The sequence below is a fragment of the Pinus tabuliformis genome, chromosome 6 (genome assembly GCF_031772625.1).
Source record: "Pinus tabuliformis cultivar Carrire ecotype Pingquan chromosome 6, CPIR1, whole genome shotgun sequence".
Classification (NCBI taxonomy): domain Eukaryota; kingdom Viridiplantae; phylum Streptophyta; class Pinopsida; order Pinales; family Pinaceae; genus Pinus; species Pinus tabuliformis.
Genome location: NC_142292.1, coordinates 1,706,423,020 through 1,706,439,098, shown reverse-complemented (window position 1 = coordinate 1,706,439,098; position 16,079 = coordinate 1,706,423,020). Strand labels below are relative to the sequence as shown.

The 16,079-nt window shown below is 30.5% G+C and overlaps 1 pseudogene; it reads left to right on the top strand.

The window, feature by feature from the left end:
- Positions 1-223: 223 nt before the first annotated feature.
- Positions 224-2,133, top strand: LOC149265560 (cytochrome P450 94B3 pseudogene; annotated as a pseudogene).
- The last annotated feature ends 13,946 nt before the right edge of the window (positions 2,134-16,079 follow it).

Genomic DNA, 16,079 nt, shown 5'->3' with positions numbered 1-16,079 from the left:
CTTACCCAAAACTTGTGTGCAGGGTGGCCTCCGAAAAATTTGCCGCACGTGAAATCCGTGCTGCATTTAATTTCAGATTTAAGTTGCTGATAAACCTTGAATGACTTTTAGTTAGCGAATCTCAGAGACAGACAGGCTAGGTAAAGCTGGTTAGTTTGATATATTTAGAAACCTCACCATCAAAACCCCGGTCAGGTCCGTCGTAATAAGAGCGGAAGCGGAAGCTTCTTGTTGCGAGCGCAAGAAAGAGTGGCGAAACATCATGGAGGAATCTTTAGTTTTACGTTCACCGCAGATCCAGAGGCCGGATTTCATATTAATGGTCTTCCTCTATGTGTTGGCGGTTTCGGTGCCGTTAGTGTTTTGCGTGGTATTTCTGTACATTAATGGAGGATTTAGATTATGCAGAACGGTGATCAACGGACCCAGACGGTATCCGGTTGTGGGTTCGCTGTTTGCGTTTTGGAGGAATCGAAGCAGGCAATCAGAATGGTACGCCCAGATGCTTTCAGAATCCCCCACGCAGACCATCGTGGTGGAACGACTCGGATGCGTTCGAACAGTTGTGACGGCGAATCCGGAGAATGTAGAGCACATGCTGAAGACGCGGTTCGACAACTATACCAAGGGCGAGCCTTTCACGGCCATTCTCCATGATCTGTTGGGGAATGGTATCTTCAATTCTGATGGGCACGCCTGGAAATTGCAGCGGAAGGTCGCCAGCTACGAGTTCAATACCCACTCTATCCGCAATTTCGTTCTCCATGTCGTGGAGGCTGTCACGGATCGACTCTTGCCAATTCTAGAGGAGGTGAGCGAGCGGGGTAGTTGCTTGGATTTGCAGGATATTCTGCAGCGTTTTGCGTTTGATAATATATGCAAAGTTGCGTTCGGGGTCGATCCGGCTTTTTTGGATGGGAGTCTTCCTGTTTCGGAATTCTCGCAGGCTTTCAATGTGGCGACCGAGCTGAGCGCTCGGAGGTCCACTGCACCGATCTCGTTGGTGTGGAAAATAACGAGGATGCTCAACGTTGGGTCGGAAAGGCGACTCTCTCGAGCGGTGAAGGCCGTGCACCACTTCGCCATGGCTGTTATTCTGCAGCGCAGACAAGATATCGCCAGTGGCGCCCCCTGCAAACAGGACTTACTCTCTAGATTCATGGCGATCGCCAACCTACAAGCCGATCTGCCCGAAGGCGAGGCTTATCGGTCCGAAGAATTTCTTCGAGACTCCATCATCAGTTTCATGTTAGCCGGCAGAGACACCACCTCGGCTGCACTAACCTGGTTCTTCTGGCTCCTCACGTCACATCCCCATGTCGAAGAAGCAATACACAAAGAGATAACCCATCTCATGGCGGTCAAATCCGAAGCCAAACTGGACGGAAATCCCTTGGTATTTTCATACGAGGATCTGCAGAGCATGCAATACCTGCACGCCTCAATCTGCGAATCCATGAGACTCTATCCGCCTGTTCTCTTGGATTCCAGGCACGCCCTCCACAACGACGTCCTGCCCGACGGGACTTTCGTGGCCAAAGGCAATCGGGTGACATACCATCCGTACGCCATGGGTCGAATGGACGCCATCTGGGGTGCCGACTGTCTGCAATTCAAGCCCGAAAGGTGGGTCAACGAGGATGGCCATTTCGTCCCTCAGAGTCCCTTCAAATTCGCTGTCTTCCATGGTGGTCCGCGGGTGTGTCTAGGCAAAGACATGGCGTTTATTCAGATGAAGTATGTTGCGGCCACTGTGATTTCCATGTTCAGATTGCGGCCTATTGAGTGTTCGGCTGTGGGAACTCCAAAGCTCATTCACAGCTTGACCGCGCGCATGAAGGGCGGTTTTCCTGTTGTTGTTGGAAAAAAGGAGGCGCCCATTATTCCATCGTAGCGGCGCTTCTCTAACTTGTACTGCTCCTGTCTCCATTTTTACTTCGTTCTGGTTTAGCCATCAAACACATGACGGCCAGATATGTTTCTGTGACACTCTCCTTCGCAGCGTCAAATTCATTGCAGGGTTGACTCACTACAGCCTACAACCAGGCTACTTTTCACAACTTTAATTACTTAACAATCTGGGCTGGCGTAACTTTTGTGATCTAAATCTAATTGGTAAGTATAGCTGTATATTGTAACTAATATACTTATTTTGTAATCATTTTAATTATGGAGTTTACGTTTTCAGCTAGGCGTGGTCTGAAAATTACAATTATATTAATTATGGAATTCAGGTTTTAGTTTAGCCCTTCTGAAAATGATATATGTTTTTGGAGTAATTTTATTTTTTTGGTCCATTAAAATGTGCTGGAGTAATTTTATATTCTGGCCGCTCATGATGGTATATATGGATTTAGCATTTAAAAATTCTGTACAGTGATTATGAATTTCACAATTTAAATTTGTGATTCAAATAATTATTTTTTTTAAATTTAGGTAAATTGATTAAAAAATCTTTCAAAATTTTATAGCTATTTTGTTTAAAAAAAAATTTGATATAATATTTTTTTAGACCAAATAAATTAGATATTTTTTTTTTTCAAAATCATGAATAAATTTAATGGTTAAAAACATGTGTAAGTTCAAATTTATAAGAATATATTAGATATATTTTGATTAATTTTGATAATCAAATTGTTATATAAATAAAAGTATTTTAGATTGTAAAAAAAACTCATTTACTAATTTAAAGTATAATTTGATAGTAATCATAAAATTAAATTATTATTTAATATTTAAAATTTCAAAATTTAAATATAATTTATTTAAAAAAAAATTAATAAATTATTATTATTATTATTAATTAAAAGGTAAAAACACATCATTTTCCTACCATCTCTGAAAAAAATTCTACACTATAGTATCTCCATTACAAATATATTATGATAAAAACACATTTATCTTATACGATCCATTCCAAAGTAATATATTATGTTAGGACTTGCAATCTTCAAAACATTAAACATGTGTTTAAAACTATCCTTTTGAACTTCTTCTTAAGTTAAGATTCTTAGGTAGACTATTACAATGTATTATGTTATGACATGCAAACTTCACAACATTAAACATGTATTAAACCTATCCTTTTGAACTTAAGATTTTTAGATAGAATATTACAAAGTGTAAGGTTATAGGATCTTATTCATGAAGATTATATAGGAACATCTCCTTCCGGCTCCAAACTTCATTTTAATTTGCAAATTTCTTTCTTAATTCTTAAATAGATTTGGTTTAATATAAATGTGACAAATAAGCGGCCGGGAATCCTTATGTAGTTATGGAAAACCTTTATCACAGACATGGAAGTGACATGTCTATCAAATCTTTGGTTTAATATAAATGTGACAAATAAACGGCTGGGAATCCTTATGTAGATATGGAAAACCTTATCACAAATATTGAAGTGACACGTGTGTGCAATCTTACGTATGAATGGATGATGGAATTCCTGGTTAAGAGATTTTAAAGGGTATACAGAAGTATCTCCCTAACAGTACGGCCTTTGCTTCGGCTGATTTGTTGTTAATGCAAAAGCAAGCTTGGCATTATAAATGATGAAGAGATTAACATAAATGTGATCAATAGAACACTAGGAAGCCTTATCCACCCATGGAAAATCTTATCACAAACATTGAAGTGATGTGTTTCTTAGATGATACCTTGCAAATGGTTGGGTGATGAAATCTTCAATTCAAAATTTGATTCTTAGAGAGTATATAGGAATCTCTCACTAAAACTTGAACCTTCACTTTAGCGTGTTTCTTAGATGATACCTTGCAAATGGTTGGGTGATGAAATCTTCAATTCAAAATTTGATTCTTAGAGAGTATATAGGAATCTCTCACTAAAACTTGAACCTTCACTTTAGCGTGTGAATATGTATTAGTGAACATAGTGTTAAAAATGGTGAAAACACCAATGTGGATTAATGGTACATTGTATATTTTATTTATGTTTTATTGAATTGCTTCTTAAATTAAAGAGCAGGGTAATAAAAAAAATCAAAATTTTCATAAAATCAAAATGTTTATTAATTGTTTTTTCACAATCAATTCAAATTGAAAATTCAATATTAAATCAATCCTTGGAGAATAAACCTATCTCATATTTTTTTTGGGTTTAAATTGAATATATTTTTTTGTTTAAATTGAATAGATTCACTGGTACAAGTGTAGATTCATTAGTATAAGTGTAATGTAAGACATGAGAAACCAATATTGAATTTGCAAATTACTAAAGATGACTCAGATAATGAAAGTAGTTCTATAACTTTTAGCTTAAAGGAATCCAACTTTGACACTTTTACAAATATATGTATTAGACAATGGAGGGTTTTGAGCATTTGAAGTAGAGGGTTTGTTTTGAGGATGATTATTCCTCCACATAGATGTACAATCAAAGTGAGATTTGAATCTTTTTCAATATCATAGCTAGACAACAAATGATGTTAGCAAGTAGTTCACTTACAAATAGAAGCCATTGTTTGTTTATAGGGGTTCCTTGCATGATCTTTTTTGTTTGTCATATCCACCACATAATCAAAGGTGTTCACCCTTCTTGATAAGAGACTTGAAGACCATGATTTGAAAGCTTTCTTTGAAATCCTAACATTTTCACTTTAAGATTACCTCTACAATGTTATTGTTGTTAAATTTTGCATCCAACACTTAGTGTGTAGGCATTTCCTCAAAAGTTAACATGCATCTAGCATAGGAAGTGTAACCTACATTTTATCAATAACCTCATCATATCCAACTTAAACAATAAAAACATGTATCATGACTATAATCAATTGACATTCAAAATAGAAAAATATAATATCATTGTATCCACTCCATTCCACACCATTCACGCCATTGCCACATTTACTTAATCCATTTTCTTATAATATTAATCAACAAATAACATAATATCCACACTCAAATAAAATTTTAAAATTAAAAATAACAACAACATAAATAACCACAACCACCACATTTACCTTAACCAATGTCTTCACCCTCTTCAAACTTCTCTTCAAAATACCTCATTCTTTTAAAATCTATTACGTTTATGAAAATATCTCATTATTTTATAACTTATAAATTTTGTATATATTATAATGTCATGTAATATTTCACTTTCGAAGTACAAAAATACTTCTCTTCAAAATACATCATTCTTTTAAGATCTATTACGTTTATGAAAATATCTCATTATTTAAAAACTTATAACTTTTGTATATATTGCATAATACTTATAATGTCATGTAATATTCCATTTCCAAAGTACAAAAATAAATATTCTAATCATTTTGTAGTTTGAGTATAAATAATTTTAAAGAAGGTGATCTTTCTTTGTTCGAAAATATAATTATCTACATTTTTAATAGTAAGGTCTAGATTTTATAAATTAATTAAAATTATAAATTTAAATTATTGAGTATATGTTAATTTGATGTAAATATTGTTATTTTCCCTATTCGTATTTTATTATTATTAAATTGCGAGTCTTTAGACAATCACAAAGTCTAAGACCACATTGGTATGTGTTATAAACCTTCTTTTTGATGAGGTGTTGCCATAATCCACTCATGAGTTGTCAGTATGACCTAGATATGGAACAATCCAATTGATGTACTATAAATTCATATCATGAGATCAATACAATAATTTGAGAACAACGTTAAGACTTTTATGTTAGTTTCTTATGGAATCCATATGCTTCCCACCATTGTTGGTGTTAAATGAATCAATAATATAATCAAAATGTGTCTCATATTTATGTCAAACACTAAAGTGAAGGACAAGAGCCTCTACAGTATGAATGCAAGGAAAATTTGAAGGATGGAAATTTATCTTAAAGTTTAGAAACCTCAGCAAATATTGCTAATCTCTAATATGAAAACTATAAAATATTCGGTGGTACCTTTGTAAAAACATTCAAATTTATTATGTTTTTATGTATACTTTCAATATAATTTTGGCAATATTTAAGGTAAAATAATTTTATATTATAAAACTTGGGCGAATTAATTTTAGAAAAATTGGAAATTGACGAATCTTTATTTTGGGAAAACCGTGGAAAATTAGCCCACCTACAAATATTAGCCCCTAAAAATTTCCATGTATGAATGTAAACATGTAATCACTTTTTTCAACCCTATATATAATTTTATGTTGTCATCAACTTAGGAAATAACCAAAGCTTGTGCAAATTATATTTTCGATGTTTTTTTCATGTTGTTCTATTGACAATAGATGTCTTTCCATGTTTGTTCTCATACTATTAATTCAATACTCACATTCATCCTTACCCTTGGAATTGTGAGATTAATTCTCTATTCATGGTTTTTGGATCATCCTTGCCCATGGAGTCTAAATGTTCAACCTGGTAATTTTTGAATGTTATCTATACGGAAAATTGATCCAAGCAATGTCTCAATATGATTGATATATATAGATGGATGCATGTCTCTCTTAAATTTATGCTAGAATTGAGCTTATCAATAACTTCTAAGTGAATTGATGCTTGGATGTGCCAAATATTATGTTAAGCATGAAGTGTTGAATTCGAAAATGCCTCCATTTATTTTGAGTTTTGATTTACAAATTTGTAGAACACTATGTTTTGTATAAAATACCAAGATCCAAATCTAGGATCTCATCTTCCTCTTTGATCTATGCGTCTCTCTAAGAGATATTCCTAGTAATTTAACAACTCATATACTCTCATTTGCTGTAAGGATTAAAAGGTTTTGATCACCCTATTAATGAAAATAAATCAATTTAAATCTAAGAATTTGTTTGTGTTCATTCTTATTATAGCCCAATGCGAATAAAATTGACTCACTCAAATTACTAACTCAAAAGGTTTCCAATGTAACCGTCTTACAATCCTCATGTGATGTTTCAGTTACAATGATCTATACAAAATTTTGTGGTTACCTGGGATGTGCCCGTCATCTTCTAATCTCATATGTATATCTATATATATACTACAAAAACTCTTCACAAAAATTTGGATGAGCTATTTGAGAGAATAAAATCTGCTTTAAATATGTAATTTTGTGTTATTGTGATTGCATCTCAAGCATCCATGAAAGAACAACCCAATAATCTGATTGTGGTGACTTGATTTAAATCAATGAAATCTTAGATGGGTTTAGAGATGAGAAGAACATCTAAACTTTTTCAAGAAAATCTCTAACAAATAATTAATAACCCATGAAAACAAGAAAGATACCAATAGATTTCCAAATCTACACAATCCACAACACTTAAATTACACCCTTGATCTTCAAATCCCTAGATCTACTCAACAAAGCATTATTCTGGTCAATAATAGTGGAACTTGTTTTGTTGTGGAGGCTTTCTTTCTGATGACTCTAGAGGTGTAGAAAGATGGGGCTTTAAAATCAAGGTTATTAGAGGGAAGTGTGCCAACCAATTCAAAAATGAAACATGCAATCATGCTACAGTGGTTGCAATCTAAACAATGGTGGATTCCATCTCTTATGCAAACACACACATAAATTAGAAGTTTGTGGGTTTTGAGCTCCACTTGGTTGTTTGCACACAAAATAGATATTTGTAGATGTAAAATTCATGTAGATATGTAGCAATGATGACAAGATTCATATTTTAGTGCTTGTATCAACTTTAGCTCTTGGAGGATTGAGTCACAAGATAACAAATCAATGAAGAGACTAAGCTGATATGCATTGAAACCACTGGTGGACGTGCTATTTTTTTGGGAAAGGATATTTTGTTGGAATCTTCAAATTGAAGCTTGAAACCATATTCTCCAGTGACTATGAGGTATAATAATGCATTCTCCACGTCCACAACTATATGTAGCTCTTGTCAATCTCTTTCCCACTTAAAGAAGGTGATCTTAATGTGAATTTTATAGCAAAAGTAAAACATATGATCATGTTGTAGTTGAAAAATCTAGACCTCATGCTTCTATGAGAAAGAGGTCATCTATTTTTTTTATTGCAAATTAATCATCCACATGTGCAATGCAATTCTGTATAGATAAAGTAGACAAATTGAGATAATTGGACTATTATGGTTACATATTTATATGGGTTTTGGGTGGATATTTAGTAAGTAAACTTGATTTCCTCTCTCAATTTATTAGGAAGAAAACAAAACAAAACAATCATTAATGACCATGACAGTGAAGTGGAGCTAAATGAGTTGTGCAATTATTGTTTCACATGTTTGCAAATCGAAAGCCTCTATTTATATTTGTATAAACATTACATTATTTCTATTAGTAAGAAGATACGTTAAAGAGGTTAAATATTTTTTGTAACTAAAACATTGAACAAAATATTTAGTTTCGTGGTTAATTTCACCTTAAATTCACCTGGGATTGAATAAAGGGGTTTAAGGTACTTTTTAATTGTGGGGATATATTTATGCTTGCTTTTTCAAAATAATTATAAGAAGAAATGTTGTAAAGGACCCACCTCAAATTAAATAACGGGTCAAGCGATTCAACAAAGTCAATCATTTTAATAATCAATTTAGGTTGTATAATTAGTAGTATTTGGCGCCCTAAAGTGAATTAAATTCAGAAGATAATGATATAAGTGAAACAAAGTGAAATCAGGTTAGTGCAAATGAGCATGAAAAGTGAACAAGAGAAAAATCAAAAATAGATAAAGAAGGAAATCATTTGCAAAATGCCTCTCAAGAAATTAAGGATTTGCAAGAGCACAACCATCAGTGGCAAAATCAAATTAAAGAATTTGAGTGGAACTTACATAATAAATAAAACATAATTGATCCACATGGTTTATGAAATATAGTTAGCAGATGATGTTCAAAGTCAAATAGATATGGAGGATGAATCAATTGATGCACTTAAAATAAAATTAAGGGAAAAGAAAAAGATCAAGTTGATGACATGTTTGATGCAAGATTTGTAACTAAGGTTTATACATTTCTTCATATAGAGGATATTTTATAGGAAAAAAATTAGTGCCTAATATTTGTAGATGGTTTAACTTCCCATGCTTTCTCTAAAAAGGGATTCATCAATTTCCATTTTTTCTAAGAATTATTCAGCTAAATTTAATATGGTACAAGTATTTTACCTTAAAAAATGTCAAAATTTTGTAGAGGCTATATGAAATCATTACAAATTTGAAAATTCTTACAAAAATATTGCCAAACATTTTACAGATTTCATATTGTGGATTAGTACGATTTGTTATGGTTTTTAAACTTAAAAAAAAAATTATCCGTAAAATTCTCCTTGAGATTATCATAAAAATGATTAACACAACTTGTGATACATAAGAATTCATCTAAAAGGTTGATGCATGTTGTAATATAGATGAGTCACTAGAGAATATTGATGCAACATATGTCATAGAGGATCTTATCCAAAAGTTTGATGCAACACGATATAAATGAAATCATGCAAAAGGTTGATGCAACTTGTGACACATAAGACATAATATAGGTGGTTGATGCTCATTGTGATACAAAATACTTGATAGATATGTAATCATGCAATGCAATGAATGAAGATGAACCAAAAGAAAAATCACAAAGTGAGAATAATAGAAAAAACAAATGTGAAGATGAAAAACAACAACCATATGATATTTCTAAGATGTTTGCTAAACCCCGAGAAGAGTTATATTTCAAAAAAAACTGGAATGAATTGAGATATGACAAAGAAAACAACTTGCATATTCTAGATTACTCAAAACCAATTCAATTTGTCAACGCAATATTTATTGAAAATGTGCAAAATCATGGTAATAAGTGCCAACATTTTGAAAGAGGTGGTTCTTTGGAGAGTGAGTTTATTGATCTCTACCCTTTTCTTCGCTATGGGAAGATAGATCACCTGTGAGAAAAATGTTGAAACCGGAAGTAGATTAATATAACAATTCATCTTAGATGCATAAATTCTTGGAGATGGAATCTACAAGTAAGAAAACTACATAAGTCTTACCATCTAGTCAAGAAACAGACCAAGAAAGAGACCAAGACATAGGAAAAAGAAGAATTAAAAAATGAAAAAGGCTATCAAGTAGTTATTTCATATGATTTTGGTCATGACCTACATCTAATTCTATATGCTCTCTAAAGTCAAATATGGTACTCTCCACAACTTCAAGGTCACGAGGGACTTGATGAAGTGAGAATGATTAGTGGTAAACTAGAAACAACCACAAATTTCAAATAAAATTGGTTAGTGTTCATCTAAAACAACCATGTTGTTCAAGAAAAAAATGTTAGTGGTCATCCAAATCACTATGTTTCTCAGGTAAACATGGTTATTGGTAAACCATTAACCACCACTACCAATGGAAGATGGTTATCTGTAAGCCAATAAAAACATCATATAAAGAATCCAAATATCATGTTTGTATCCTGTCAATTATAAACTATTGCAAAACAAGATAATATAAAGTGCAAGATTGGATCCTTTCAACAAACTTCCCACCTTATACCTGATAGGGGGGATATTAGATAGTCGAGTTTCAAGATTCAAAGACTTAACATAGTCAAAAATCAATAAACATTTGGAATTCCAGCACAACAACGAGTCTCAAAATTAATGATAATGAAAAAGAATGGAAATGTTCACGCATGAAAGTTGTTCACTTCTAAAAATTGTTTTTTTTTCAAGCATATCACCTTAGTTCAACAATTTTAGATTGAATATGAAAAATTTTGTTGATACAATTATTTACACTTTTGATTAAATGAGAGAACATTATACAATAAACAAAGACTGAGATCACATTGATATAAGTTGTAAACCTGATTTTTGATAAGTTGTTATCATGATCCACTAGTGAAATTTAAATCTAAAATGATTCAATTAAATTCAATCAATATATTATATATTCATATCATAGACTAATATAATAAATTGACAACAACATTAAACCTTTTTCACATTTTTACTTGTTATTTTTCTTTGTACTTAATTATTAACACATTTTAGATATTCTATATCTAAAATGTTGAAGCCATAATAAATAATCCTTATAATAACTTTAAAAATCCTTAGTAAATATATTCATAAATTCAAGAAAATAATAATAAAATAACAAATTGTTATATAATTAATATAATTAAAAATATACCAACTTTCAATTAAAATAACTTAAAACGCACTCATGTTTTTAGTGCTCCTCCTGCATTTGGCAAAATATTTTATATTTTTAATAAAGGAGCTGCATGGTGCATGGAATTGTTTTATATTTTTAATAAAGGGAACTGTATGGTGCATGGAGTTGAATAAAACAAGGCCAACTTTATTCATATTTTTAATAAAGGCAACTGCATGGTGCATGGATTTGAATAAAACAAGGCAAACTTGAATAAAGAGAGACAAATTTAGATTGGATTAATTGGGATTGTGCTTTCGGAGCACGCAGCAAAGTACAGAAATTTCGGTTGAGAAATTTCATTCTGAGCACGTCGGTGCAGTTCAATATTCCTTAAAGATATGTCGGTGTACCTCTGAACGTTGTGAACAGTTTTATATTTTATGTCATATTAAAACCAATGTATGTGATTCTTCATAATTTACTGGGCACTTTTGGCCTTTTGGCATGGCGGTGAGACAGGAAGGGTAAAAGCAGAGTGGATGGCACAGTGCACGATTTCTTTTGGTCTCTGATTTCTTTGTACAGAGACCAAGACGGATATTTCTTAAGAAGAAATTGATAGATTTCTGGCCACTAATTTAATGATCTCAAATATGGTTATGGAATCATTATTAGTCTTTGCCAAAAAGAACTCAACAATAAATTTGTTTATTGATCACTATTAGTTTAACATTGACCAATACAAATTATAATGTTTAACTTTGAGAAATATTTATTTATTTTTAAATATTATTAAAAACCCTAATTTTCAAGCATTTGGTTGGACCATAACTTAAGGTTTTATTACAAATTTTGCACAATATAATGTCATGTGGAAATTTTCCTTACATATTTTATGTCATAATTATGGATATGGTTGCAATATTCATGCATGATTTCTAGATATTTGTGTAATGATTTTTTTCTTAAACTTTGCAGAAAAACCATCTGAAAATAAAATCTTTGAAAATAGCTTATACTCAAAAGGATATGAATAGGATGTAAATAAATATACTTACGAGAAGTTACTTCCCACCATTATTTATGTTTTCCTAAGCGCAAATAACATAAGATATAAATAAATATACTTACTAGGAGTTACTTCCCACCATTATTTATGTTTTCCTATGGGCAAATAACATATTTACCATGATAATAAAAGGATAGGAATAAGATGTAAACAAATATACTTACTAGGAGTTACTTCCCACTATTAGTTATATTTACCATGATAATAAAAGGATAGGAATAAGATGTAAATAAATATACTTACTAGGAGTTACTTCCCACTATTATTTATGTTTTCCTCAGCGCTTATGTAGGAGTAAAAGGGTAAATATGTATACTTACTATTGGTTACAATCCACCAAAATTTATTCAAGTTCTAAAATTATTAGTTCCTTCCAAAGCAATACTATGGGATGATTTTTCTATCAAAACTTAGTTAGCAATCAAACGATAACTATTACTTCAAAACGGGTACTCTAGCCCAAAAGCCCTCCAAAAAACAAGAACAAACAAGCTGAAAATGAAAAGTGTTTATGATGGAATAACATTTTTTTTGGGTACATTTTCAACCTTTTTTAAAAATTATAGTAAAAATCAAATTTTAACCAAATTTTTGAGTGCAAAAAACAACCTGAAAAAAATGTTGATGTTGGAATACATCTTTTTTTCCAGGGTTAATTTTCAACATTTTTAATAATAATGTTAAAAACAAAATATCATGACTCTAAAAATCTTTAAATTTCCAACAATTTTCAAGCATGAACTTGAAAAAATTTACTTATAGTTGTTTTCAACCATAGCATTAAAGATAAAATATTCATGATTTAGAAAAACATTAAAATATTGACAATTTTTCAGCCATGGAATAAAAACAAACGATTATGACTACAAAAAGAAATCAAGTTTTCAAAATATTTCAAACATGACAATGTGAAAAAAAAATATGACTAAAAAACCTTAAAAAATAAAAAAAAAAAACAAAACAAAACAAAAATTTTAACTTGTTAAAATATATATATATATATATATATATATATATATATATATATATATATAATTCATATATTGAAAAAAAAGAAATATATATATATATATATATATATATATATATATATATATATATATTTTGAAAAAAAGGAAAAAAATAATACAAGAAAACAAAATTTCAAATATTCCAAAAAAAAAAACTCAAAATTAAAAAAATAATAATACAAGTAATAAAACATAAAATAAAATAAATAAAAAACATATAAAAAAAACAAAAACAAAAAACCTATAAAATGTAAAAAAAAAAAAAAAAAAAAAAACAAAAACAAAAAACCTAAAAAATGTAATAAAAAAAAAAAAAAATCAAAATTTACTAATTTAAAAATTTAAACAACAAAAATGAAAAAGAAAAAAAGAAAAATTTTCAGAAATTTAATATAATTTAAGAAAAAAATAAATCATAATTAACAAAAACAAATAATTTTTATTTTTTTTAAGTAAAAAAAAAATAAATAGAAACAAAATAATTAAAATAAATGAAAATGAGAAAAAAAAATAAAAACATTAAAATAAAATAAAAATATATATATTATAATACCAATCATATATATATATAAAATTGAAAAAAAAAATCTGAAAAAAAGGCCTTGGGGTGGGAGGGGCCGATTCACGGAATCGACCCTTGCCACCCCAGGGCCTGTTGGGCAGCGAGAGTGGGCGGTATGCCAAAAGTAAGTTATAAAGGCACAACTACCCACAAATTTTCCATATGGTCATTGTCATAAAGTTAAAGCATGTTATATCACTGTGCTCCGTCACTTTCATAAAATAGGACTGGAAACAACTTCTCCCAAGCTTACTTGGAAAACTGAGCCCTACATGAACAACATTAAATTATCGATGAGAACAAATTTTAGATGGTACAAATATGGTAGAGCCAAATTGAAAAAAAGGCGAAACGCCAAATGTTCGGGGTCGTAATCCCCTTTCTTTGTTTAATATGCAGAAACCGGACAAGAAAATACAAAAGAATCCCAACTTTGTTGTTTCAGATTAGACACCTGGAATTGACATTTCAATTAGCAAAGTAGGTGGGAAGGACTTCAAATTTCAATTATAGTTTGTGAACTCAGGTAGGATTATGTAAGTTTGATAGTTATTTGGAAAAAAGATGTTTACAAAAACATAATTTGTCAATAAACCACTGTCTTCGATTTCATGAAAACCATTGTTGATGTTTTTTTGCAATTCGATCACAAGACTGCATAGGGGAAGATGCACACAATCTCAACCGTTGTCTGTTTGCAAACAGTGGACCATTGTTGTCCCAGGCAGAGCCACAGTGCTAGAGAGTTGTCTCTTCCCCTTTCATGGTGGGCAACGATCTCACACTATTCATGGTGTTGGTGCTACTGTTATACACAGATAGAAGTACATTAACCACTTCTAGCATAACGGGGCGTTGCACCACATCTTGTTGGAAGCATTTGAGGGCTAGAATGGCCACCCTCTTGGCGAGTCTTGTAGGGTAGAAGCCTTTTAGTTCAAGGTCCAATCTCAGATACAGCTTCGTGTCATCCATCATATATGAGCGGTTAAATGCCACCAGATCCTGTTCTTCTTCAGGAAAGAGGGCATCCATGTTTTCTTTGCCCATTAATAGCTCTAGCAAAACAATAAGTATTTGTAAGGGGCCTTCATGCAAAACAGTAATCAGAGAGCCTAGCATTGGCCCAACAGGCCCTAGGGTGGTAGGCGCAGATTCTTGGAATTAGCCCCAGCCACCCCAGGGGCATTTTTTATGTTTACTTTTACAATTTTTTCTTTTAATTTTTCTTTTAATGATTTATATTCTAATGTTTCTGTTTAATATTTAATTTTTGCTTTTTAAATATTTTTTATTTTAATATTAATTTCTTTTTCTTTTTCATTTTGATTTTATTATTTTTTGTTTTCATTTTTTTAATTATTTTTATTACATTTTATTTTATTTTTTTAACTTCAAAAAATATGTTTTTTTTTTGGGTTAAATTTTTCATTTTTTCTCAAATTGTGTTAGTATTTTTTTAATATTTTCCATTTTTTTATTTTTTTTTTTCCTTTTTTTTTTCTATTTTTAAACATTATGACTATTTTTTTTTCCTTTTACATGTTATAGTTTTTTTTGTCCTTTTTATATTTGATTTTTTTTTGTCATGTTTTTTATTTTTTATTTTATGTTTTATTACTTGTATTATTTTTGTGTTTTTTTTATTGTTTTTATTTATTTTTTAATATTTGTTTTCTTTTGCATTATTTTTTTATTATTATTTTTTTTAATATTTGAATTTTTTAATATTTTTTATTGTTTTTTTTACAAGTTGATTTAGTTTTTTTTACTTTCTTATTGTTTTTATTGCTTTTCTTCTTTATATTTGATTTTTTTTGTCCTGATTTTTTTTATCTTTTATGTTTTATTATCAACATGAAAATCACCAATATTAAAAAAATATATCTACACTTAACACATTAGAAAATTTAAAGTGTCAAAAATAAGCCCTCTAAAAAAATTTGTGTTGATGCTTCATTAACACTTTTCAAAATCAGTGTGAAAATCACTAACATTTAAAAAAAAAATGTTAATACTTGATACATAAGAAAATTTAAAGTGTCAAAAATATGCTCCAAAAAGGAAAATGCTTATTCTGAATCACCATTTTTCAAAATCGAGTGATTTTTTGCTACCTCAAAAAAATAGGTACTAGGTCATTCTCTTTTGATCGGTAACTATGTTTCAACCATTATTTTTTCTCAAAGCATAATTTATAACTTGACATGGAGAGACTAAGTTGCCCTACAAAACAAAGTTATAATATTATATTATTTTTATTACTTTTAATTTTTTTATTATTAATTAAGCAAAGATTTAAATTTGTACACTCATTTACAGACACTTCAACATCTCCATCATACTTGGCTCTATATTACTTTTAAC